General features: G+C 39.7%; 1 pseudogene; it reads left to right on the forward strand.

Annotated features, from left to right (window-relative positions):
* The first annotated feature begins 23130 nt into the window (after nucleotides 1-23130).
* On the forward strand, nucleotides 23131-24493 carry LOC132360155 (TLE family member 5-like; annotated as a pseudogene).
* Nucleotides 24494-24792: the final 299 nt, after the last annotated feature.

Raw genomic sequence — 24792 nt, forward strand, 5'->3', positions numbered from 1 at the left:
CTCGGATTCTCTGTAGTGCAGGATATATAGTGATATTCAATAAATACGTGTTGACTTAAAATGAAATTGAATCTGGGGCTAGTCATTTATAACTCAATAAAAATTAGTTTAATAACATTATTTTATTGGAAGTTGTGAAGGTTTGAGAAAACTGTAATGATTTAACCATTAACTTTATTTTCCTTTTTGTGTATGCAAAGGAGTATTATATGTAAAAAAAATCTATATAAGCCCAATTCTAAATGATTTAAAATTTTTAATTAAATGAAAGCAGTGTAATATAATTTAATTGACATGATTTTTTCATAGTGCTACAAAAATAATCGTATATTTTGTAATCTATAGCATCTTGAATTCAATAAATACACACTTGAGGTCAGATGTGGTGGCAAGGAGAGTATATATTCTGGCTACCTGGGAGGTTAGAGAGGAAGACCCAGGGAAAAGGAGAGGAGCACAGAAATGAGAAATTGGAAGATGTCAAAAGCAAATGTCAAAATGTCGTGTCAGGACAGTTCTGTATATTCCACAGAGTTAACACCAAATTACATACTCCCTTGCATGATTCCCTCATAGTCCTTGTGTGCTAGTTCTGTCTTCCCAACCAGATCATACATTTTGCAAAGGGAAAGGTGGTGTAATCTTCTCCTATAGAGCTGGCAAAGCACTTGAGCTGCAAACCTCGGCTTGGTGTTTAGTGATTGTGCATTGTTTCATCTAAACGTACACCCATCAGAAAGACATTTCTGTTTTGGACTCTAACCTGAAAATCAAATTATCCTTTTATTTTTCTGGTCTTATGAGTTAATATGAATCAGAATCTTCTTAGTATATAAAAGACGCTATTCTTTACTTAAGACCACTCTGCTAACTAGACATCCCACGGACTGCACTCTCATGCTTATTTATGAATATGTGAATATCACAAAAGGAAACCAACACAACTTTGCTAATGACAATATATAAGCTGATGCTAACAAAGAGGAATGGAAATCTTGAAGTTTACCCCTTAATTCTCTTATGGTATATATAATGAAAAAACCTTAGTCTTCCATCTGCCTATGTAGGGAAAAACCCAGTTCTTCCTACTGTGTGTTTCTTTCCTATGTGTCTCCCTTACTAGGTCCCACAGAACACTTCACTCTGGTCACCAACTGTGTGGAGGTTCTTCCCCACATCAAGCAATTCTCCACGATACCAGCTGGGTGTTCTACAGTCTAACTCAGTTCTGACACTGCTTACCTGGACTTAGCATCAGATCCCTCAGGTTAAGGGCTCAGTCCCACAAGATTGCCCCTCCCACCACACTTCAGATGCCAATCACTAGTAGGTCCCCAGGCTACCCACAACTTCTGTCTGAGTTTGCCTACAAATCAGAGGTTCCAGTGACCCCCTCCTCAGGTTTGATTAATTTGCTGGAGCTCACAGAACTCAGGGAAACACTTACTTACATTCACCAATTTCTTAAAGGATATAATAAAGGACAGATGAACAGCCAGAGGAAGAGATACATAAGGCAAGGTCTGGGAGGGTCCCAAGCACAGGAGTTTCTGTCCCCATGGAGTTGGGGTGCATCACCCTCCCTTATAGATGTGTTCACCAACCTGGAAGCTCTCCAAACCCCATACTTTGGGGATTGTATGGAGACTGTATTACATAGGCATGATAGATCATTAACTCTATTTTCAGCCCTTCTTTCTTCTCAAGATATTGGAGGGTGGGGCTGAAAATTCCAGGCTTCTAATCATGGCTTGGTCTTTCTGATGGCAAGCCCTCATCCAGGAGCCATTTAGGAGCCCACTCAGAGTCACATCATTAGAACAAAAGATGCTCCTAGTGGTCTTATCACATAGGAACTTACAAGGGTTTTAGGAGCCCTGGTCCAGGAACCAGGAGCAGAGACCAATATATATATTTTCTATTATTTCACAGTATAATATACAGATTTATTTTTAAATTTTTTCAAATATTTTTAAAGATCTTTAAAAACTCAACACATAAATAGGGAAAAATAAATAAACAGGAGTCTGGTGGAAGAGAAAGTAATACAGGTGAAGAAAGCAAAGAGAGGGCATGATCCTAATGTCTGGTAGTAACGGATCAAGGCTGTTTGTGGATTTGCTCACTATTGACAATTGTAACCATACTAAAACATTTTGCTTTGAACAGAATTAGATTTTGGAGGAAAGGTCAGTCCCCAGATTTCTCATGCACTGGAAGTAGCCTCATTTTCAATTAAACCTTGTAGGCATATTCTGACAATAACACTGTTTTCATTACTCAGCGTACTTTAAAACATGCATGTGACTCAGGAAACAGATGTTATGAAAATTTTTATATTTATCTGTACTAAAAGTGTCCATCCACTACTGGACCTTATTTTTAAGCCAATATTCTCTTCATAGTAAAATATTTTCATCAATTTATAATTTTTTCAATACAATATTTGCTCTGGAGATACGGCAAAAGCGTGGAGGCAGATAGGGAGTTGGGAAAGAGATCTCAAGAGTATTCAGGGCAGAAAAGGAAATATGTATGATGAAATGGAGGGAAGAAATGAAGCATATACTCTGTGAACCTCAATTCAAAATGTCCAAAAACTTGATTCATCATCCACTACTACTTCAGTGGAAAGATGAAAAGAAGAGAAAAGTGGGGGAAATATTTAGAAAACTAAATTGCCAGAACTTAGAGAAAAACATGGCACAGTGGAGAGAACACAGTCTATGGAATCACACCTGATCTTGAAGACCAGCTCTGCCACTAACCAGCTAATAATGACCCTAGGCAACTTAACCTCTTGGAGACTCTATTTTCTCATCTGCAAAATGTGTATATTTATAATACCTATGTCATTTGGTTGCCAGGAATGTTAAAGAGTTTTCTCTTTTTTGGCCACGCCGCATGCAGGATCTTAGTTCCCCGACCAGGGATCAAACCTGTGCCCCCTGTAGTGGAAGCGTGGAGTCTTAACCACTGGACCGCCAAGGAAGTCCCTAAAGAGTTCTTACTGGACTCTACTAATGATCCCTTTCCTGTGACTTCAATCTCATTATCTCTTTAGGCTCCTTTCCTTAGACATTTTTTTAGTCTCATGCTTCTGTTTGTTTTATTGTCCTTCATCTTGGATAACTTGATGCCAAATGCTGATCAGCACTTTCCCAAATGATTTTCATGGAGCCCAAATTCCATAAATGTTAATAGAATAGGATTACTTCCCTGTGGTCAAATAAATGTAGGTAATACTAGGTTAGAAAAAAATTATCAAGGTTCTTTTAGTAAAGAATTTCTCAGTCTTTAATATACTCATGTGCATCATAAGTCTCCAAGAGAGTGCGTGTGGTTTTTCACACACTTAATTGACATTATGACTCTTTTTTCTGAAGAATCATATGATGCTAGTATTACCCCCAAAACATTTTTTGGCAGTGGGAGACAATGGCTCAAACTCTCTTAACGGGTACCACATCCTTTTTTTGCCTCACTCACTACTTTTTGGGAAATCCTAGTCTGGAGTTTCTCTCTCCAACTGCCCTCTTGCAATTGTCAACTGGGCCATAATTGGCGGAGTTAAAAAGATGTTCATTTAGTACAAGAAGTCCTGTCAATGATCATTAACAAGGCTGGGATGAAGAAGGTTCATCTAAATGGCAAAGGCTTTAAAAGATCAAACCTTGTTGATTCATAGTCTTGGCAGCAGAAAAACACAAGGATAAATGTACCATTCTTGCGACGGATGTTGCTAATGAGGCTCTGCATAAGTGGGAGTAAAAGGGTACATGGGAAAGCCATGCCTTCCACTCAGTTTTGCTGTGAACCTAAAATTGCTCTAAAAATAAAGTCTATTTAAAAAAAAAAAACTGAAAAAACATAAAAACAAACATGAGCATTCTGACATTGTGAAAAAGGACCGCTGGTGCTAGTAAATGTCAGATAAACAAAAGTTTTTCGTTATGGATTACTTTTAAATCATTTTAAGATTTCTATAATAACCAAGAATTTATATCATTTCGTTTATACCATTTATACTATTTTATATCATTTACGTACCTCATGACAACTTAATTATCCTAGTGACAGGATTATAAGTTAATATCAGGTCATCAGTTAGAATTTTGAATCTTGTGGTTTAAATCCTGGGTGACTTGAGAGATTAGCTAGCAGAAATATTCCAAGTCTTTAAAATATGATCCTGGGATGACATGAAGGGGGAATTATTTAATATTTTAAGACCGATTTTAGCTATCTTGATGTGATTTTATGATGAGTATTTTATACACGTAAGCATGTTTAACATGTTACAGCTAATTCATTTCACTAACATTTGGATAAGAGAATAGAAGAATTGTTCAACAACTTCCCACACCTCTTAAATAAATAGACTTTAACTAACACCCAAACTCCTGGCATTCTTCACCTCTTCTCTCGATGTCCCTATAAGCATATTCTATCTTCTCTATCTGCAGCTTTCTGAGCTAGTTTTTCTGGGCAGATTTCTGGGCGAAAGATTTAACTCTACCATTGTAATAGGTGTCTTAGCTTGACAAGAAGCTGGGACCCAGACTCACCAGGACCCAGGGATTGGGAACACCTCTCTGTGCACTTGGCCTGGGCGGGGGGGAAGCTCACAAAGCTCCTCTCTTCTCCTAGTTCCGTATTATTTGTAATGGCAAATGTCACCTATTTGCCATTACAAATAATGCTGCAGTGAGCATCCTCTATGTGCCTCCTTGTGTACCTGTTCAAGAGTTCCTAGGGTAGACACCTTGAAGTGAAATTGCAGCATTATAGTGAATACGCATTCTCAACTTTACTAAATTTTGCCAAATTGCTCTAAGTGATGATTCGAACTTACTCTCTCCTCTCCCACCCCAGCAGTGTTGATGCATATTGTCTCCACCCACTGGGATGGTCAGACTTTTTAATTTTTACCAATAAGACAAGTGTGAAACGGTACCTCACTGTGGTTTTCGTTTGCATTTCCTTGATTACTCTTAAGGTTAAACCCCCGTTCCTCCATGAATTGCCTATCTATATTCTTTGCCATTTCTATATTGTGTTATCTTTTCCTTTTCTTTTTAGGAATCATTTACATATTAAGTACCAATTATTTGTCCATCGCCTGCACTGAAAATACCTTCTCCCAGTCTGTAGTTTATCATTTCCTCCATGCTATCTTTTATAATATGGAATTTTGAAAAAATCTAGTCAAATATTCCAATCTTTCCTTTATGGTTTGAACTTATTTTGTCTCTTTTAAAAAATATTTTCACGCCCTAACATACAGAAATTTTCTTAAATTTTCCTCCAAAAGAGTTAAAGTTTTGCTTTGGACGTCATGGTCTAATTCAGCTTGAGTCACCTCTTGTATATGGTGAGATGTGGAGCTCTAGTGCAATTTTTCCTCCTGTGGTTAACCATTTTCCCCAGAACCATTTCTCACATAGTCCATCTTTCCCCTGCTGATCTGTATGGACATCTCTTTTATTTATTTAGCAAGTTTTCTTACTTGCATGGGTCTGTTCCTGGACTCTCTAATCTGTTCCATATTCCATTTGTCTATCTCTGTACTTATATCACACTGTTTTAATTACTTAACATCATTACAATTTTGATATCTGATAAGGCATGTCTCCCTGCTTATTTGTCTTAATTTCTCTTGGCCGTTTGTTCTTTTGTATAAAATTTAGAGTCAGCTTATTAAATTCCACAAAAATGGAATTTTTATTGTATTAACATTTATTAATTCAAGATTTGTTGTATTAACATTATTAACTTGGTAAAAATAAACTTTTTCTATTTAATCTACCTATTTACAAAATAATAATAAACCTTTCCATTTATTTAGGTCTTCTTTAACATCTTCACCTCAAAGATCTGGTATATATTTTGTGATATTTGCTTCTCAGTGCTTTCTGTTTCTTATCGGTCTTAAAAAATGATATTTTTATTTTAAAAAATTACATTGACATAACTTATTGGTGTAAAGGAATGTAACTGATTTTTTTAAAATAAATTTATTCATTTATTTATTTATTTTTGGCCGTGTTGGGTCGTTGTGTCTTCGTTGCTGTGCACGGGCTTTCTCTAGTTGCAGCGAGCAGGGGCTACTCTTCGTTGCCATGTGCGGGCTTCTCATTGCAGTGGCTTCTCTTGTTGCGGAGCATGGGCTCTAGGCGCGTGGGCTTCAGTAGTTGTGGCATGCAGGCTCAGTAGTTGTGGCTCGAGGGCTCTAGAGCGCAGGCTCTGTAGTTGTGGCACACGGGTTTAGTTGCTCGGTGGCATGAGAGATCTTCCTGGACCAGGGCTTGAACACATGCACCCTGCATTGGCAGGCAGATTCTTAACCACTGCGCCACTAGGGAAGTCCCTGTAACTGATTTTTGTATAAGGATCATTTATCAAGTAATCTTGATGAATTCCAATAATGTGTCTGTCAATTCTCCTGGATTCTCTTTGTACAGAATTGTTTAATCTGCCATTAATGACAGCTTTTTTCCTATCTTTCTTTTTATTTCTTATATGTTTTATTTGATCAATTGATCAATTGATTGATTGATTGATTGACTTATTGCAGTGGTCAGGATATCTGCTACTATGGCAACAAAATAATGGTAATGTGATAATCCCTGAGTTTTTGTTTATTGAGCTAAAAAAACATGTGTCTAACTTTTCTCCATTTAGAAAGATTACCATTAGTTTTTGGTATATAGACTTCATGAAATTAGGGAAGCTCTCATTTACTCCTTCTTTCCTTAGAGTTTATTTATTTTCTTATTTATTCTAGGTGTTGAATTTTATCAAGTGTTTTTTCTATAACTATTGAAATAAACATGTGATTTTTCTCTTTTACTGCATTGAAGTAATGAGTTACATTAACAGATTTCTCAGATGTTAGACCATTCCTGCATTCTTGGGAGAAACTACTTTAACCTAATATATTTCAATATACGGTTGGGTTTGATTAACTAATAGTTTACTTATGATTTCTATGTTAATAAGTGAAAATGGGCCTGTAACTTTCTTTGCTTTTCGTCTCCTTATGCAATTTTGAAAACAAGTGTAAACCAGCCTCATGAAAAGAGCTGGGGCATGGTTTTTGAAACAACTTGCGCTAAACAGCATTATCTTGCTGTTTATCTATACCTCTATCTATATCTATACCTATGCAACTGTTTAAGCCTGGAGCTTTTAGGGTGACTGGGGGAGATCTCTGATGACTATAATTGTAGTTACTTTAATGATTATTGGTCTGTTCAAGTTATTTTTTGTGACAATATTAGCTTTCTATTTTCCTCAGAAATTCACTTTTATAAATTTCAGATTTATTAGCATATAGTTGTTAAAAAATATTCTTTGTCATATGAATGCTACAAAGGAGGCCAGGAAATTTAGTTTTTATTCTGGGTAATCATGTGTCCAGCTAAAAAATGGGTATTCTTTTTTCAACTTATGAAAAAACAAATATTAGTAGACAATTTGCAGTCATTTCCACAGCTGCCTTGATTAGCAACATGCTCCTGGCTGATGCCATGGCCTTAGCTTGTGCTTTCCCGGCAGGTCTAAGGGGCAAGAATGAGGGCAGACCTCAGTGCCTGTGGTGCCCGGATTGAAATTACCACTCCTGCTTTTTCTCTTCATCAGGCAACTGGGCCCCTCAGGAACCCCTACGTAACTCTTCTACCCCGAGGCTGTTCTATGTAAAAGTTCCCCCTTGTTATACTCTCCTGGGCCTCTGGGAATGGAGGGAGAGGAGGGACATTCAGGGAGTTGGATGTCTGCCTGCATATGACCAGCATTCTGTCCTTACCTCCCACTTCCCAGGTTATATTCCCCTTATGGTTTCCCATGAGGGTTTCACTCAAATTTTCCCTTTATTTTTTTACTTTTTTCAGCTCCATACACCTCCCTCTCCCTCTGAGGCCCCTCCAGGGATAGGTTTGGAGGAGGAGGCCAGCAGCCTGAGCTAGTCTCCTACTTGTCAAGAACCAGAAGTGCCTTGTTTTTGTTCTAATTTGGGGGGCCTGGAGGCCTCAGCAGAAGTTATTTATGTCCCTCTGTGGGGAGAGGTACATGATGTTATCAAAGATGTTTCCCATCCCAAAAGGAAATGAGAATTCAACCAGTGGCTACAAAGGGAGATGTAAAACCTGAGATGCACAGTTTCTGAGAAGAGCCTGGACCCAGGCTGCTTCTCCTGCAGGCTGAGCCCCAATGTTGTAGGGTTGATTAGAACTTTCTGATGAGTTTGGGGGGCCTCAAGAACAGAGTTGTGTACTTCCCTTCCCTGGGTAAACTGAGAGAAGGGCCCTAGAGGAGCTCCAAGTCCAGCCTGACTCAAGGCAATGAATTAGCAATGCTGAGTGTGGTGTCCCTGTAAGTAGCCCTGACAGCAGCCCCAAAGAGGCCCATGCACACCTGGGTGACACCGAAGAGCCTCTGGAATTGGCATTTGCCCTGAAGAACACAGAGCTGAGAAGGAAGAGGGCTCATAACTGCGACAAAGAGGAAGCAATGTGTGTGGAACTTGCTGACTACAAGCCAAGATGGAGCTGCAGACATCAGCAAGGGAGCCGGGTGGACACAGGACAAGGTCAAGCCCAGAGAGAGGACACCAGTGAGGGCAGAGGCTGGCCCACTCACAGGCATCCCTCCCTCACGGTCAGGACACTGTGCAGCCCCTGGAGTCTCAGTCTACCCCCAGGAAGAAGGAAGATGGAGAATGTTAAATGAACAGAGCAATTAGACAAAACTGATTGTTTTAAACTGGAAGGACTGAATTAAATTGAATTGGCAAGTTTAAGTTTTCTACCATTAGCAAAAACTGAATTGAGCCGACTTACGGAGATATAAGGAAAGCTCCCCCCACTTCATTTTTTTTGCACACCCAAACTGAAATAATGAATATCATAACAGAGACAACCCTCACTTTGATTTTTATCTTATTAGTTTAAACCTTTTTTTTTTTTTTTTTTACCATTTAAACCTTCTCATTCTATATGTTTTGCTCAGTTTATTGCTCACTAAATATTATTTCCTTTTTAAGCTTTTCTGCCTTTCCCCCTATGTCTTCTATTTTATTACTGATTCATCTTTATTTTCCAATTTATTATTTATTAAAATCTCACTTTCTTATGTTTTTAGAGTTACATATATTTGCAATGAGTAGCAAATACTATATAGATCTATAAGGTAATATCTTCAACCCACCAATTTAACACTTTTAAAAATTAAATAGTGTAAAAATATTTAAAATGGAAGACAAGCCAGGCAATTTAAGATAGATCTGTATAAGCTTAACTAGCAAATAAAATAGTTTGACTCTTTATATTTTTATAGCCAAACTTAAGTATCCAATATAAAATTTAAAGTAGAGCAGCAGCACTTGATATCTGAAAGTTAATTTATATATATTGGTATATAAAGCATTTTTTGGAAAAGAGAGTATTTGTTATGATTTTAAATTTATATATTAGAGTCTTTTTTTTTTACTTTGTAAAATACCAGATCAGTGAGGTCACAGTCAACTGGTTAGTTAGTCACAATAAGTTGGTGAGCGAGGACAGCCTCCTATGGCAAACATAGCTGACAACTTTATGTGAACAAACCCAGTTTGCTAGAGCCTGCCTTCCAACAGCTGTGTTATAAACCATTCATCTCTCAACAGTCTTTGAAACTATCATCACAAACTTTCAATATTAAAGGAAGCTCTTTGCCCTCTTAGTAAACAGATTTAGATGAACCTGCAAATTCATGATAAGAAGCAATTATAGATTGAACCTACATTTTATGGCAAATCATACTATAAATATTTACTTACCATCTACCTGGTCTGTCTAAATAAAGGTTAATTGTTAATCCAGTGCTTTCAGTGGTTTCAACTTACAAAAGCATTTATATCAATGGTATCTTAGAGTTTTCCTACAAGTTCCTGCTTCAAAAAAATTTGACCTGAGTTTAACTTTATATTAAGGCTGAATCAAAAACAGTGAGGGGGAGGACCTTCAAGACAGCAGAGGAGTAAGATGTGGAGATCACCTTCCTCCCCACAAATACATCACAAATACATCTACATGTGGAACAACTCTTACAGAACTGGCAGAAGACCTCAGACCTCCCAAAAGGCAAGAAACTCCCCAGGTACCTGGGTAGGGCAAAAGAAAAAAGAAAAAACAGAGACAAAAGAATAGGGATGGGACCTGCACCTCTGGGAGGGAGCTGTGAAGGAGGAAAGGTTTCCACACACTAGAAGCCCCTTCACTGGTGGAGGCAGGGTGGGGGGAAGCTTCGGAGCCACAGAGGAGAGCGTAGCAACAGGGGTGCAGAGGGCAAAGCGGAGAGATTCCCACACAGAGGATCGGTGCCAACCAGCACTCACCAGCCCGAGAGGCTTGTCTGCTCACCTGCCGGGGCGGGCGGGGGCTGGGAGCTGAGGCTCGGGCTTCGGAGGTCAGATCCCAGGGAGAGGACTCGGGTTAGCTGCGTGAACACAGCCTGAAGGGGGCTAGTGCTCCACAGCTAGCCGGGAGGGAGTCCGGGAAAAAGTCTGGAGCTGCCGAAGAGTCAAGAGACCATTGTTTCAGGGTGCGCAAGGAGAGGGGATTCAGAGAACCGCCTAAACGGACTCCAGAGATGGGCACGAGCTGTGGCTATCAGCGCAGACACCAGAGGTGGGCATGAGACGCTAAGGCTGCTGTTACAGCCACCAAGAAGCCTGTGTGCAAGCACAGTTAACTATCCACGCCTCCCCTCCCGGGAGCCTGTGCAGCCCGCCACTGCCAGGGTCCCGTGATCCAGGGACAAATTCCCCGGGAGAACGCACTGCGCACCTCAGGCTGCTGCAACGTCACGCCGGCCTCTGTGCCGCAGGCTCGCCCCGCATCCGTACCCCTCCCTCCCCCCAGCCTGAGTGAGCCAGAGCCCCTTAATCAGCCGCTCCTTTAACCCCCGCCTGTCTAGGCAAAGAATAGATGCCAGAGGGCGACGTACACAGAGAGACAGGGCCAAATCCAAAGCTGAACCCCAGGAGCTGTGCGAACAAAGAAGAAAAGGGAAATCTCTCACAGCAGCCTCAGGAGCAGTGGATTAAATCTCCACAATCAACTTGATGTACCCTGCATCTGTGGAATACTTGAATAGACAACGAATCATCCCAAAATGGAGGCGGTGGACTTGGAGAGCAACTGTAGACTTGGGGTTTGCTGTATGAGACTGACTAGTTTCTGATTTTTATGTGTATCTCAATATTGTTTTTAGCACTTGTTATCATTGGTGGATTAGTTTATTGGTTTGGTTGCTCACTTCTTTTTGTATTACATTTTAATTTTTTTATTTTAATAATATTCGTTTTAATTTTGGTTGCCCACTTTTTTTATTACATTTTAATTTTTTTATTTTAATAATATTCGTTTTAATTTTTTATTTTAATAACTTTATTTTATTTTATTATTCTTTATTTTTTTCTCCCTTTTCTTCTGAGCCTTGTGGCTGAAAGGGTCTTGGTGCTCTGGCTGGGTGTCAGGCCTGAGCCTTCGAGGTGGGAGAGCCAAGTTCAGGACATTGGACTGCCAGAGACCTCCCGGCCCCAGTAATATCAATCAGCAAGAGCTCCATCTCAACGCTAAGACCCAGCTCCACTCAACGACCAGAAACCTGCAGTGCTGGACACCCCATGCCAAACAACTAGCAAGACAGGAACACAACCCCACCCATTAGCAGACAGGCTGCCTAAAATCATAATAAGTTCACAGACACCCCAAAGCACACTACGGGACACAGTCCTGCCCACTAGAAAGACAAGATCGAGCCTCATCCACAAGAACACAGGCACCAGTCCCCTCCACCAGGAAGCCTACACAACCCACTGAACCAACCTCACCCACTGGGGGCAGACACCAAAAACAAAGGGAACTACAAACCTGCAGCCTGTGAAAAGGAGACCCCAAACACAGTTAAGCAAAATGAGAAGACAGAGAAATATGCAACAGATGAAAAGAGCAAAGTAAAAACCCACCAGACCAAAAAAATGAAGAGGATATAGGCAGTCTACCTGAAAAAGAATTCAGATTAATGATAGTAAAGATGATCCAAAATCTTGGAAATAGAATGAAGAAACTATAAGAAACATTTAACAAGGAACTAGAAGAACTAAAGAGCAAACAAACAACAATGAACAACACAACAAATGAAATTAAAAATTCTCTAGAAGGAATCAATAGCAGAATAACTGAGGCAGAAGAATGGATAAGTGACCTGGAAGATAAAACAGTGGAAATAACTACCACAGAGCAGAATAAAGATAAAAGAATGAAAAGAATTGAAGACAGTCTCAGAGACTTCTGGGACAACATTAAATGAAGCAAAATTCGAATTATAGGGGTCCCAGAAGAAGAAGAGCAAAAGAAAGGGAATGAGAAAATATTTGAAGAGATTATAGTTGAAAACTCCCCTAATATGGGAAAGGAAATAGTCAATCAAGTCCAGGAAGTGCAGAGAGTCCCATACAGGATAAATCAAAGGAGAAACATGCCACAACACATATTAATTAAACTATCAAAAATTAAACACAAAGAAAAAATATTAAAAGCAGCAAGGGAAAAGCCACAAAAAACATACAAGGGAACCCCCATAAGGTTAACAGCTGCTCTTTCAGCAGAAACTCTGCAAGCCAGAAGGGAGTGGCAGGACATATTTAAAGTGATGAAAGGGATAAACCTACAACCAAGATTACTCTACCCAGCAAGGTTCTCATTCAGATTTGACGGAGAAATTAAAACTATTACAGACAAGCAAAACTAAGAGAATTCAGCACCACGAAACCAGCTTTACAACAAATGCTAAAAGAACTTCTCTAGGCAGGAAACACAAGAGAAGGAAAAGACCTACAAAAACAAACCCAAAATAATTAAGAAAATGGTCATAGGAACACACATATCAATAATTACCTTAAATGTAAATGGATTAAATGCTCCAACCAAAAGACGTAGACTGGCTGAATGGATACAAAAACAAGACCTGTATATATGCTGTCTACAAGAGACCCACTTCAAACCTAGGGACACATACAGACTGAAAGTGAGAGGATGGAAAAAGATACTCCATGCAAATGGAAATCAAAAGAAAACTGGAGTAGCAATTCTCATATCAGACAAAATAGACTTTAAAATAAAGACTATTACAAGAGACAAAGAAGGACTCTACATAATGATCAAGGGATCAATCCAAGAAGAAGATATAACAATTGTAAATATTTATGCACCTAACATAGGAGCACCTCAATACATAAAGCAAATGTTAACAGCAAAAATGGGAAATTGACAGTGACACAATAATAGTAGAAGACTTTAACACCCCACTTTAACCAATGGACAGATCATCCAAAATAAAAATAAATAAGGAAACACAAGCTGTAAATGACACATTAAACAAGATGGACTTAATTGACATTTATAGGACATTCCATCCAAAAACAACAGAATACAGTTTCTTCTCAAGTGCTCATGGAACACTCTTCAGGATAGATAATATCTTGGGTCACAAATCAAGCCTTGGTAAATTTAAGAACACTGAAATCATATCAAGCATTTTTCCCGACCACAACACTATGAGACTAGATATCAATTACAGGAAAAAAACTGTAAAAAATACAAACACATGGAGGCTAAACAATGCACTACTAAATAACCATGAGCTCACTGAAGAAATCAAAGAGAAATCAAAAAATACCTAGACACAAATGACAATGAAAACACAACAACCCAAACCTATGGGATGCAGCAAAAGCAGTTCTAAGAAGGACGTTTTTAGCAATACAATCCTACCTCAAGAAACAAGAAACATCTCAAATAAACAACCTAACCTTACACCTAAAGCAATTAGAGAAAGAAGAACAAAAAAAAAATCCAAAGTTAGCCAAAGGAAAGAAGTCATAAAAATTAGATCAGAAATAAATGAAAAAGAAATAAAGAAAACAATAGCAAAGATCAATAAAACTAAAAGCTGGTTCTTTGAGAAAATAAACAAAATTGATAAACCATTAGCCAGACTCATCAAGAAAAAAAGGGAAAAGACTCAAATCAACAGAATTAGAAATGAAAAAGGAGAAGTAGCAGCTGACACTGAAGAAATACAAAGGATCATGAGAGATTAGTACAAGCAACTATATGCCAATAAAATGGACAAACTGGAAGACATGGACAAATTCTTAGAAAAGCACAATCTTCCGAGACTGAACCAGGAAGAAATAGAAAATATAAACAGACCAATCACAAGCACTGAAATTGAGACTGTGATTAAAAATCTTCCAACAAACAAAAGCCCAGGACCAGATGGCCTCACTGGCGAATTCTATCAAACATTTAGAGAAGAGCTAACACCCATCCTTCTCAAACTCTTCCAAAATATACCAGAGGGAGGAACACTCCTAAACTCATTCTATGAGGCCACCATCACCCTGATACCAAAACCAGACAAAGATGTCACTAAGAAAGAAAACTACAGGCCAATATCTGATAAACATAGATGCAAAAATCCTCAACAAAATACTAGCAAACAGAATCCAACAGCACATTAAAAGGATCATACACCATGACCAAGTGGTGTTTATCCCAGGAATGCAAGGATTCTTCAATATAGGCAAATCGGTCAATGTGATACACCATATTAACAAATTGAAGAATAAAAACCATATGATAATCTCAATAGATGCAGAAAAAGCTTTTGACAAAATTCAACACCTATTTATGAGAAAAACCCTCCAGAAAGTAGGCATAGAGGGAACTTACCTCAACATAATAAAGGCTATATATGACAAACCCACAGCCAACATCGTTCTCAATGGTGAAAAACTGAAACCATTTCTCTAAGACAGGAACAAGACAAGGTTGCCCACTCTCACCACTATTATTCAACATAGTTTTGGAAGTTTTAGCCACTGCAATCAGAGAAGAAAAAGAAAAAAAAGGAATCCAAATCGGAAAAGAGGAGGTAAAACTGTCACTGTTTGCAGATGACCTGATACTATACATAGAGAATCCTAAAGATGCTGCCAGAAAATTTGTAGAGCTAATCAATGAATTTGGTAATGTAGCAGGATAAAATATTAATGCACAGAAATCTCTTGCATTCCTATACACTAAAGATGAAATATCTGAAAGAGAAATTAAGGAAACACTCCCATTTACCACTGCAACAAAAAGAATAAACTACTTAGGAATAAACCTACCTAAGGAGACAAAAGACTTGTATGCAGAAAACTATAAGGTACTGATGAAAGAAATTAAGACAATACAAACAGATGGAGAGATATACCATGTTCTTGGATTGGAAGAATCAACATTGTGAAAATCACTATACTACACAAAGCAATCTACAGATTCAATGTAATCCCTATCAAACTACCAATGGCATTTTTCACAGAATTAGAACAAAAAGTTTCACAATTTGTATGGAAACACAAAGGACCCCAAATAGCCAAAGCAATCTTGAGAAAGTAAAACGGAGCTGGAGGAATCAGACTCCCTGACTTCAGACTATACTACAAAGCTACAGTAATCAAAACAGTATGGTACTGGCACAAAAACAGAAATATAGATCCATGGTACAGGATAGAATGCCCAGAGATAAACCCATGCATATATGGTCACCTTATTTTTGATAAAGGAGGCAAGAATATACAATGGAGAAAAGACAGCCTCTTCAATAAGTGGTGCTGGGAAAACTGGACAGCTACACGTAAAAGAATGAAATTAGAACACTCCCTAACACCATACACAAAAATAAACTCAAAATGGATTAAAGACCTAAATGTAAGGCCAGACACTATAAAACTCTTAGAGGAAAACATAGGAAGAACACTCTATGACATAAATCACAGCAAGATCCTTTTTGACCCACCTCTTAGAGAAATGGAAATAAAAACAGGAATAAACAAATGGGACCTAATGAAACTTAAAAGCTTTTGCAAAGCAAAGGAAACCATAAACAAAAGAAAAAGACAACCCTCTTTTGGGTTTTTGGGAGAAAATAGTTGCAAATGAAGCAACTGACAAAGGATTAATCCCCAAAATATACAAGCAGCTCATGCAGCTCAATATCAAAAAACCAAAAAACCCAATCCAAAAATGGGCAGAGGACCTAAATAGACATTTCTCCAAAGAACATATACAGATTACCAACAAACATGAAAGGATGCTCAGCATCACAAATCATTATAGAGAAATGCAAATCTAAACTGCAATGAGGTATCGTCTCACACCGGTCAGAAAGGCCCTCATTAAAAAATCTACAAACAATAAAAAAAAAAAAATTTACAAACAATAAATGCTTGAGAGGGTGTGGAGAAAACGAAATCCTCTTGCACTGTTGGTGGGAATGTAAATTGATACAGCCACTATGGAGAACAGTATGGAGGTTCCTTAAAAAACTAACAATAGAACTACCATATGACCCAGCAATCCCACTACTTGGCATATACCCTGAGAAAGCCATAATTCAAAAAGAGTCATGTACCACAGTATTCATTGCAGCACTATTTACAATAGCTAGGACATGGAAGCAACCTAAGTGTCCACTGACAGATGAATGGATAAAGAAGATGTGGCACATATATACCATGGAATATTAGCCATAAAAAGAAATGAAATTCAGTTATTTGCAGTGAGGCGGATGGACCTAGAGTCTGTCATCCAGAGTGAAGTAAGTCAGAAGAAGAAAAACAAATACCATATGCTAACACATATATATGGAATCTAAAAAAAAAAAAAAAAAAGGTTCTGACGAACCTAGGGGCAAGACAGGAATAAAGATGCAGACATACAGAATGGACTTGAGGAGATGGGGAGGGGGATGGGTAAGATGGGACGAAGTGAGAGAGTGGCACTGACATATATACACTACCAAATGTAAAATAGATAGCTAGTGGGAAGCAGCCGCATAGCACAAGGAGGTCAGTTCAGTGCTTTGTGACCACCTAGAGGGGTGGGATAGGAAGGGTGGGAGGGAGACGCAAGAGGGAGGGGATATGGGATATATGTATACATATAGCTGATTCACTTTGTTATACAGCAGAAACTAACACAACATTGTAAAGCAAATATACTCCAATAAAGATGTTAACAAAAATAAAAAATAAAAATAAATTAACTTACGTGAAATTCAAAAAAAAGAAAACAAAAAAGACCAAAAACAAAAACAGTGAGAGGGATAATGTAGTTCCACATAAACAATTTAATTTCATCTGTTGTGCCTCTAAATCAAAGAGTAGATTTCACAAGATTGTGTGTATTTTACCCTGCCCCTGTTATTATATGTGCATAATGTCATGGTTAAGAATATTCAAACATTGCTATTTTAATTCTATCACCTCTAGTGTCCTTTTATTTTTTCTTAATTTACATATAGTTAAATTTATTTTTTTCAGTTTTGAGTTCTTTGAGCTTTGACAAATGCCTAGAGTTGTGTAACCATGGCCTGAATCAAGTCAAACCCTTCCATTACCCCCAAAATTCCTTTGTGTTGGACTTTGTAGTCAACCCTTCCCTCTCAGTCCCTGGCAAAGACTGATCTTTCTATTCTGGCAGTATTGCCTTTTCCAGAATGTAATATAAATGGAATAACCCAGTGGATAGTCTTTAAATCTGGCTTTCTTCCCTAGTATAACGCACTTGAGATGCATCCATGTTTTGTATGTATCAATAATCACTCCTCTTCATTGCAGAGGAGAAGTTTATCCTGCTTTTATTGCTTGAGTAAAGTGTTTATCCATTCGTCAGTTGAAAGACTGGTTTGTTTCCAAGTTTGCTACTCTAAATATTCACATATAGGCTTTCATATGAATATATTTTTTCATTTCTGGAGTAAATTTTAGTAATTTTTCAAAACATTGCATTGTTTTAAAATTTTTATCCTTTAGTTTATCAGGTGAAATGCAGAAAGCTCAGACATAAAGAGGACAGCTGTGAGGATGGTTAATTAAATTTGTTAATTTTCCCCTTTGCTCTGTCCTGTGGCAACCTTTTAAAGCTCTCCATAATTGACCTCTGATTTCCTTTAGGATTAAACCCCCTGTCTCTTTTAGAAACAGAAAACTATAAGACATATTTTATTTTTTGTACTTAGCAGCTTTATTCCTAATAGCCAAAAAAACGGAAACACCCAAATGTCCATCAACTGATGTGTCATATCCATATATGGTATGTGTCATATCCATATAACAAAATGTTATTTGGCCATTAAAAGGAATGAAGTACTGATATATGCTACATCATGGATGAACTTTGAAGAGATTGCTAAGTGAAAGAAGCCAGTCACAAAAGGCCACATGTTCCATTTATATGAAATACCCAGAAAAGACAAATTCATAGAGCCAGAAAGCACATTAGTGGTTGCCAGGAGCTGGAGGAAGGGGGGAAAGGGAAGTGTCTGCTAATGAATATGGAATTCCTTTTGGGGGTGATGCAAATGTTCTGGAAGTAGATAGTAATAATGATTGCACGACTTTTAGACACATATTTTTAAATTCAGCCTTGTCTAGAAACTGTAGTTGAAGGCAAATAACATGTCTCAATCTGCAGTTTATTGGAGAACTTCAAGAAAGTAGACCCTGTAGACAGCTGCTTTGAAGAGACAAGACTGAACCAGTCATTTTGTCTTATTCAATAAGAGTAAAAACTGGAGAATATTTAGAAGAATTTTACTTTGAAAAAATTGTGAATGTAAATATTAAACTACATTAGAGTAGTGACACCATATTGTCAGATATATACATATTCTGTAAGTTGTTTACACATTTTTTCTATCGAGTTATGATTGTAAGAGTTCCCTTTAAATCATGTCTTAAGTAATTAGCGTTGTCTTACATAACCCTAATCTTGTGGCTAAGCTACCTTTAATTATTTGTTATGGAAACATTAAATTTACTCATTATATGTTCATTATAGGAAACTAAATTTGTTAAAATATTGTTTTGTACCATACTAAGTTTAAATAAGATGCCATAAGAAAGTGACCCAGATATGTAGTGATTCAAATGAGAGAAATTTATTTTTCTCTGGTAATAGTCCAGAGGTAGGCAGATAATCTAGGCAAATAAGAGACTCCATTCCATGGGGTCATTTGGGTATCTAGGCTCCTTCTCTCTTGCTGCTCCATAATCATGCAGAACAGGAATCAGTAAGCTTTTTCTGCAAAGGGCCGCATGGTAATTATTTTAGGCTTTGTGGGCCATACATTCTCCGTCATAACTTCTCAAGTCTTGCATTGTAGCATGAAAGCAGCCATAGACATATAAATGAGTGGGTATGGCATTATTCCAATAAAACTTTATTTACAGAAACAGATGGCGGGTCACATCTGGCCCATGGGTTAAAGTTTGATGACTCTTGTCCCAGAGTGTGATCTTCGTCTTTGAAGCTCCATTCATGCTCTGGTTTGTGGGAAGGGATAAAGAGGCAGTGAAAGGCAAGACATTACTTACAAGTGGACACATCATTTCTGCTAACATTCTATTGACCAAAACTTAGTCACATGGCCACATCCATCTAGTTCCAACTGAGGCCTGTGAATGTCTCTACCTGGGCAGTCATGTACCTAAGTAAAAAGTGGGGGTTTCATTATCAAAAGAAAGAAGAGAGAGGATATTGGGGAACAATTATTAGGCTCTGTCACTCACCTCAAGTTGTAATACACAGCTAGCACTGTGGTCTTTAATGATTTATAGCTTCTCTGAATCATTCTGGAACTTAAATCTGCAACTGCCTTTGCTTATTAGTCAGAGGTATTCAAGAACCTCCCTCTCTTCATTTTCTCCCTATGAGCATCAGCAAAATCAGAATCCCAATCAAGCCAGAGTCTGAACAAAAACTGAAAGACTCACAGAAGTGGTCTACATTGAAAGGAGAAAGAAGATGTGCAGAGGTAAGAGACCACAGCTCCAGAAAGGAACAGAAAAAGATGGAGAAGCTTGTGGCCTTAAGACTTTCCAGTTCCCATGAGGCCTAGGTGCTTCCTGCTTTCAGTTCTGTGCATCTTCCTTGAACTCCCTTTGTGCTTGAGCCTCCTCAGGTGTGTGACAGGTAAAGTTTTTGAAAAATTGCATGTCTAAAACTGTTTTTATTCTATACTCATACTTGATTGATAGTTTGGGGATGAAATTCACTTCTCCTCTGTAGGTTGAAGACATTACTCCATTTTCATCTAATTTCCAATGTTGAAGTCAAGAAGTCAAAAGCTTTCGCTTTATCCTTAGTGATCTAAAACGCCACAAGTATGTGCCTTGATGTGATCTTTTTTTCAACCATTTTGCTGGGTTCTCAGTGAACTCTTTAAATTTGAAAACTTTTATCCTTCAGTGCTGGACAATTATCTTGTATTCTTTCTCTGATAGTTTCTTCCCCTCCATTTTCTCTTGTTCTCGCTTGCTGTGGCACCTATTAGACTGATGTTGGACCTCCTGGGTTGATCTCTTATTGTGTTTTATTTTCTCTCCTATTGTCTATCTCCTAGTCTTTTTGCTCCACTTACAATTTAAAGTTGATGGTATCCTCAATTTTAAATTCCAACCCTTTAAGTTTTTATTTGCTATCTTATTTTTAATTTCTACAAAGCTTTTTTTGCTGTTTCTGAATATTCCATCTTTACATAGCATCTAAATAATTTTATTATGGATAGCATATCTTCTTATTCCAAAGTATTCTGCTGCTGCATCGCCTCTGCTTCCTCTGAGAGGTTTCTCCTTGATTATTTTGCTTTCTGTCTTAGATGTTGGAGGACATCCTCAAATATCTGGATGTCCCATGGATTTCCATTTCATGCACTCACTTTAAATAGTCCAGGTGACATTATCCCCATTGTAAGAGTGGGAAGCCTGAAGCTCTCTAGGACACCTGACCATGCAGAGGGGAGCTGAGCCTGGCACTCAACCATCTCATTCTTAGTCCAAGCTAAGCCCACTGTATAATGAAAGCACCTCTGAAAGTCAGTGCCCTGAAAATGTCTGTGGTGTCCCTATACAAGAATTAATCTTAGGCCACTTGCTTAAAAGCTGCTCTCGAAAGAAAATTCACTCGAAGAAGGCTCTTTCTATGTTTATTCTTTCTCTAGAGGCAGCATTCATAGGACAAGAATAGATTTGTCTCTAGCAGAGAAACCCAAGGATGGGTCACAAGATGTCCTGTTTACGAGGAAACTCCTTCAGGGGGTGACCAGAGGCTGGAGTCTCTAATTGCCAGAGCAGCCCGGTGTGGCTTCAGGATGGGGAGGAGTGGTTCTCTGGCTGAGACATCTCACTGTAAGTGGAGAAGAGATGGTCCAACTTGGAGATGCAGATACTGTAGAGAAAATCCTTGTAAAGCATGGAAACTTCCTCAACTGGACAACAGGCCTGTTTAGGTGGAACGAGACCAGCATATACTTTTCTTTAACATTAATAGAGATTTCCTTCTTCCCAGAGACAAAGAACCAACAATGGTAAAGCAGGAATTACCCAGACAGAAGGAATAACCCAAACCACAGTTCCATTCTCCGAATTGGCACAACTCAGTAAGGAGGGAGAAGTTGACTTTGTGCAAAGTTTCAGTGTTTCACCAAAAATTAAAGAGACCAGATAAAGGCAACCCAATCCAGGAGCTATGGCAGCTGAGATGAAAATAAACAAGAAAGCTTCAGGTTCTAAGAAGAAAGGATTACAACATGTCAATTTTAGGATTGTTGATTACATGGAAACCACTGAAAGCACTGATATTTTCATTCGATGTCCAAAACACCTAGGAACAAAAACCTTTTAAAGTATGAAATTATCTCCCTGGGGAATATGATGTGAAACATTTCCATTTCCGGTTCTACAGTGCACTTGTGCATGCAACTTTCTCCCAGAGTAGGACAGAAACAAATGCTCATTAGACCTCTTTGGGCTTGCTTCCAGCAGAGGAAAATGTTCTGGGTGAAATGGCATGCCAGTAAACAGCACTGGACCTGGCATTTATTTATCCTAAAGAATTGGGGTGGGAAGTTGCTTTCCTTTCTCAGCATAAGCAACTGCCCTGGGCAGCCAAAGAGGAAATAGGAGGGCGGTGGGCTGGAAAGGGTCTCTAAGTTCTGGTCCTGTTGCTGTCACTAACTAGGTCTTATTGGGCAAGTCACGTAATCACTCACAACCTGTTTCCTTATGTATAAAAGGAGACAGTTAATAGTTCAAAGCCTTTTTTCACCTCCAGTTGATCTGGGAAGCTTTGAAAGAATACAGATGCCTGGGACTGAATCAGAACTTCTGGGAGTCTAGGTTTTTAAGGCTTCCCCAGTGGTTCAGATGAGACCACTCCATAGGCCAGTATTTTAGGAGTAACTAAATAAGATGTTCAAGATCCCTTCCAGGTCTAAAATTCTCTGATGGGAAGGTAGAGAAGAGAAGGTCAGGGAGAGGTGCTCTTCTGCAGCATCTGCATCACCTGGGAGCTTGTTAGAAATGCAGACTCCAGGGGGAGGAGCTCAAGACGGCTGGAGTAGAAGGGGTGGAGCTCACCTCTCCCCCCCGCAAACACATCGAAATGCAGGCTCTTGGGCCCTATTCCAGAAGTTCACTGAATTCTAATCTATACGTTAACAAGATTCCCAGTGATTCATAAATACATGAAAGATAGCCCTGCTCTAGTCTACATAATCAGGAGTGAACCTGCCTACCTATAGGCCAATGGGTCGTTTTCCTGCCCAGTCTCTGTGGCTTGGCCAACCCAGGAACACAACACGAGGGAAACATGCGACTTCAGGTGGTAACTCTTACTGGGGGCCATGCTCCTCAAAGAATGAGATTTTAGGACATTGCCACCTCAGTATAAGTCCCCTTTCCAACTGGTCATAAATGCCTGTGAAAGCAAAAGTGAGGCCAAAGGGAGAGCTAGGCTGTGTGTGTGTGTGAACATGTGTGTGTGTTGCATTATTCTTCCAGTTTATCAACCAGATAAAATTTCCCAGAAGAATTTCTAGAAGTGAGGTTGACAGTGTTGAGGAGAAGGAAATTTTAACTTGTGTTTGACTGCTAGTCCTTGATTATGGCAGAGGGAAATAAAATATATTGCAGCTCACTTTCTCAGACGTTTGCTATTCTTACCCACATCCTGTCTTGAGAGTTGATCCCCAATGGAAGAAAAAAAAACACCTCCACACAGAAAAGACCTATTTCTGCTCTTAGGGGAGGGAGAGAAGTCTGATTTACAAAACTTGGATAAGACATGTAAAAGACAGAATTTAAAAACCAGGAAGCAGGAAGCGGGTGAGGCCGGGCGCCGGAGGCTGCGGCGGCGGCCCCAGGAGCTGCGGATCCGCGCCGCCTGGACAGAGGCCCGGCCACCTGGCGCCACGAGCAGTCCTAGCCTGGGCGCACAGCTGGGAAGCATCCCGCGCCCCCCCACCGCGACTAACAAGGTGTTTCCACAAAGCAGGCATCCGGCTCATCGCACCTACCCCAGCAACTCAAATTCACCACCTCAGACTCCCGCCAGCGTATCAAAGATGAGTTTCAGCTGCTGCAAGCTCAGTACCACAGTCTGAAACTCAAATGTGACAAGCAGGCCAGCGAGAAGCCGGAGATGCAGAGTCCTTATGTGATGTCAACTACAAATTGGCATTTTCCATTGGCACTTGCCATCTACCTCTACAAGGATTAAATCATGCGCCGCTGCAGCTGCTGACTTTCAACACCCCCTGAAAGGAGTTCAGGTGGAGAGCAGAAATGAGGCACTGGGTGCTCTGGGAAAAACTGGCAGAACAGACCTTCAGATAGTTAGATATTTTCAGGAGACAATTTTATGGGCCCAGATCTTGTATCTCCTCATATCTAGAAAAGCACTAAAATCCTTCACGGTGACAACTGCTCCTTGTGACCACCGGTAACCTTCACGAGACTAGCAGCAACCTTCTACAAAAATATGTGCTTGATTGCCTGTATTCCCCCTCCACCAAAATCACATATATACTGACCTTCCCGCCTGCCTCTGTGAAGCAGTTTCTCAGAGCTATCTGGGATGCTGTCTTCCGGGCAGCAGTCCTCATTTTGCTCCAAATAAAACTTAACTCGCAACTCTCACGTTGTGCATGTTTGTTTTTTTTTAAGTCGACAGTGAGGTACTACGAAATGTCCTACGGCTTGAACGTGAAGACGCACAAGCAGGCTGAAATCTTCAAGGGGCCGAATGGGATATGTGCCCAGGTCCTGCCCTACATTCCCCAAGAGCAGAGGGCCAAGCAGGGCACTGCTCCTGAGCTGAACCCCATCAGCTGACAGCAGCTCCAAGCCCACCAGCTGTCCCAGCTGCAGGCTCCGGCCCTGCCCCTGACCCCACTGCCTGGGAGGCTGCAGCCCCCTTTGCTGCCGGCAGCTAGCGCAGGCACCGGCCTCCTCTCGCTCTCTGTGCTGGGCTCCTCGGCCCACCTCTCCAAGGAAGACAAGAACGGGCATGATGGTGACACCCACCAGGAGGATGATGGCGAGAAGCTGGATTAGTGGGTGGCTGGGATGTGGAGGGTGGAGTACAAAGGCGAGTCAGACACAGAGAGAGAGGAAGGTTCAGCTCAAGACACGTTATAGCTCGGGACTGGCTAAACTCTGGTAGTATTTATGGTAGCCGCCTGCCGGGGCCCTCACCCTGCTTGTGTGCCACCCGCTGGCTTTGCTCCTACCCCTGACTCCCGGCCTCCCTCTTCCTCCCCTGCAGCCTGAAAGGGTGAATACCTGCTCATACCACAGATTAGGCAAGCTGAGGCCTGGAGGTGCAAGTGGGAGGCCAGTTCAGAAGGGAGCAA

Source organism: Balaenoptera ricei, chromosome 2, assembly GCF_028023285.1.
Source record: "Balaenoptera ricei isolate mBalRic1 chromosome 2, mBalRic1.hap2, whole genome shotgun sequence".
Classification (NCBI taxonomy): Eukaryota; Metazoa; Chordata; class Mammalia; order Artiodactyla; family Balaenopteridae; genus Balaenoptera; species Balaenoptera ricei.